The following is a 3,680-nucleotide window of genomic DNA, read 5'->3' as shown; positions in this document are numbered from 1 at the left end:
AGCCTGGCGTGCTGAAATCCATGGGGGTCACAAAGAGTCGGACATGACGTAGCAACTGAACAGCAACTGAACTTCCTAAAAATGGCAACCCACTTAGTATTTTTGCCTGTAGAATTCCATGGACAGAGGAGCCTAGAGGGCTACGGTTCATGGGGTTGCAAAGAGTCGGCCATGACTGAAGCAACTGAGCACAATAGAAAAGTTCTAATTTTTCTCCTCCTCTTCCTCACCGTTACTATTACTATACCATCTCCATTCTCAGGACCAGGATCTTTCTCTTCACCTTGATTCTGGGTCCCCTCTCCGAATGTGAAGGTCGAGAGACCCAGATCAGCTTAGCACCGCAGCCTTGTCAGTACTTGGAGGGCAGAGCTGCCCTCAGGGGAGCAGGTTAGAGCCAGGTATCAGAGCCAGGAGACCTGACCTCTCCTCTCAGCAAGGTCATCAATTTGCCATGGGACCACAGGTCAAACACTTTTTTTCTCTAAAGATCAGTTTCCCCACTTTTCCAGTTCTCAAGGATGCAGCCCGGCAGGATCTTGGGCTCCATCACCGGTGTGGGAGGCCACAGCTGTCATGATGATGTTTGAGCAGGTGAGAGCGAACGCAGGCAAGTCACTCAAGGGGATGGACAGGTACAATGCTGAGAACCTGGCCACCCTGGACCACTATGAGGAGACGCAGGCCAAGGAGAATATTTATGATCTGGAAGCCAATCCAGCTGTGCTGAAGCTGTACCCAGCCTTCTTCCAGACCACGCTCACTGTCCAGATCCTGCTACAGACCCGCGCCAACCTGCCCCACACCGACTTCACGCCGTGCAAGTGCAGCAGGAAGAGCGGCCCACCCGGCGGATTTTGTCCCTCAAAGACCTGCTGGGGACCTGCCACTTCGAGGCCTTCTGGTAAGCCCTGGATAAAAACATGGATCTCTTGGAAGGTATAACCGGCTTCGAAGACTCGAAATCTGCCATGTCGAGGGCATCACTCATCAGCACCTCAATCTCTGGCTGCTGGCCGAGATGCTGGGGGATCTGACAGGCAGCAAGCTAAAGGTGTGAATGAGCAGTATGGCTGGAGTCCCGACCAGTTAGACAAGATCTCCGTCTGCAGCCAGGAAGAGAGCATTAAGCCCAAGAACGTCATGGAGAAGATAGACTGACAGGGTGTCCAGCATCATGCCTTCCTCCCAGTAACTTTGCAGGTGTTTGAAAAAGATTCATTGGCTTCTTAAAAAAAACAAAAACAAGAATAGTTTCCCCATGGGTGAATAGGGAGAGGTGTACCTGCCCAGCTCACCTCACTGGGCTGTTGTGAAACTAGCATGGGGTGTGACAGCCTCTGTGAGGTGTAGGGTCCTGTGTAGAGTGACTGGGTTTCTTGAAAGAAAAACAAGGGATGCAGAAACCCAGAGGAGCCAAGTGATCTCCTGCCTCCAAGCCTCTGACCACAATTTTTCCTCTTCTTTGCCTGTTTCATTCATTCATTCAACATAAATTTATCAAACATCTACCATGTACCAGGTAGTCTTTTAAGTCCTGGGGACACAGCAGTGAACAAAACCAAAATCTCTGCCTTCATGGTACTTCCATTCCAATGGTTGGAGAGACACAGACACTAAATGAAGTTGGATGAGGCCTCACCTCCTCTAGGAAACTTCCCCTGACAACTTTGTCCCCACCTCCCCGGGTTAGACATTCCCCCCTGGACACCCCTAGTCCAGTAATCACACTGGACAATGATATCCGACATGTCTGTTTTATCACAACCCGTGGTCCTCTTGAGGACAGGGACCTTGACTCGTGTTTTCTATCCTTGGCAGCAAGCACAGAGTTTGGCATCTGGTTAAGACTCAAGACACTTCTGTTTAACAAACAGAAGAATGAAACAAATGGAGTGATTTTCACCATAGGCTTCTAGCTGTTGACTCATTCAACAGGTTTTGTAAGGCAGCCTCCATGGGCAGGTGTGGATGGGTGTGGTTGTGAATAAAGAGATAAAAAGTTTCTGTCTCTTGCCCTGAAGGATGGTATAATCTGAAAGGCAGGAGAGAGGCCAGGAGGAGGGAATGACCATCCACTGAATAGGAGCCCCAGTACATGCTTACCTCTCCAGCAAAGTAGATATTAGTAACTTTTCACAGGTTAAGAAAGAGGTTCATAGAAACTCAATAACATGCAAGAACAGTGGGGCTGATGTAGGTTTGAGGTCAGCCCAGGCCTCCTACTTTCCCACTGTAATCAGGACACAAGGCAGGATTTACTCTGTCCTTGAGAGGCAGTCTGCATGAAATGAGGACTGCAGACCCTCAGAGATGGCAGAGGTTGCTAAACTGAGTTCTGTCCTAGGGGAGGAAGCTGCCCAGTGTACCTTTAAAGGTGGGCAATTGGTGGGAAGGGGACTGGTAGTGGGCGGGGGGTGGGGTGGGGCAGGTACTCTCTGAAGGTGTGAAAGTCCTAGGGCCCTGGGAAGATGTCCTTGGAAAGCTCTGAGGTCTGTTGATAGGCAGGCAAGGGAGGGTGGAGTAACCATCACTGCCTGGGCTCCCTGCTGGAGCATACATTGCTGCAAACCCCGTAGCACTGCGTATACAGCTTGTTCTAGGTCGATGTCAACCGAGTGAATAGCTATTTTTCTCCTGATTCCTTGGGCAAGAAATCAGAGCTGTCATCTCAGCCAGATCCTAGCAATGGACCTGCCACCTTCTGAATGCTCTTTGTGGTACCCAAGTTGCCCCAGTTTTCTGGAGAGATGTTCTTGACCACTGAGCCATCCAAGGGCCTGCCTGTTGAGATAACATGTCTTTGAAACCAAGTTTGCCAGCTGCTTTCCTCAGACTGAAAGGGGAGTGGATCACATGCCAAAAGTAACAGGTGTATGTACAGTGTGCTGATGAAAGGCTTCACACCCTGGAGTCAGACAAAATGTCTTTATATCCCTTCTCTGCTTTCATGGCTTATTGATCTTAAGCAAGTCCTTTATCTTCCCTAAACCTCAGTCTTCTCGTCTATAAAAGAGGGCTACTGGTACCTAGATCATCCAAGCCCCAGTTGGGTGGTCTCTCCCCTGCCCTACTCTCCCCTACCCTGCAAAACTGGGCCTACCCCTTCTTGGCTCTGAGTTTTAACCATGCAGAGATAGAAAAGGTCAGGGTAAATATCTGGGAGAAAGGAGGATGCCGACTGAGACTGTTTGTTACTTCACAGGAGTACAAGCTGCAATGATTCATGAGCTGAACCAAAGAGCTCCAGTTCATGAAACTATTGTCAAGTAGCATGATAGCTTCTTAAAATACTTCCTATTTAATCCTCAGTGACGTATTCTTCAGTTCAGTTCAGTCGCTCAGTCATGTCCGACTCTTTGCGACCCCATGAATTGCAGCACGCCAGGCCTCCCTGTCCATCACAAACTCCTGGAGTTTACTCAGACTCATGCCCATCAAGTCGGTGATGTCATCCAGCCATCTCATCCTCTGTCATCCCCTTCTCCCCCCAATCCCTCCCAGCATTAGGGTCTTTTCCAATGAGTCAACTCTTTGCATCAGGTGGCCAAAGTATTGGAGTTTCAGCTTCAGCATCAGTCCTTCCAATGAACACCCAGGACTGATCTCCTTCAGGATGGACTGGTTGGATCTCCTTGCAGTCCAAGGGACTCTCAAGAGTCTTCTCCAACACCACAGTT

The 3,680-nt window shown here is 49.5% G+C and overlaps 1 pseudogene; it reads left to right on the top strand.

The window, feature by feature from the left end:
* Positions 1 to 576: 576 nt before the first annotated feature.
* On the top strand, positions 577 to 1,195 carry LOC136163109 (eukaryotic translation initiation factor 3 subunit K-like; annotated as a pseudogene).
* The last annotated feature ends 2,485 nt before the right edge of the window (positions 1,196 to 3,680 follow it).

The sequence above is a fragment of the Muntiacus reevesi genome, chromosome 3, assembly GCF_963930625.1.
Source record: "Muntiacus reevesi chromosome 3, mMunRee1.1, whole genome shotgun sequence".
NCBI lineage: Eukaryota > Metazoa > Chordata > Mammalia > Artiodactyla > Cervidae > Muntiacus > Muntiacus reevesi.
This window is presented reverse-complemented; position numbering and strand designations above follow the sequence as displayed.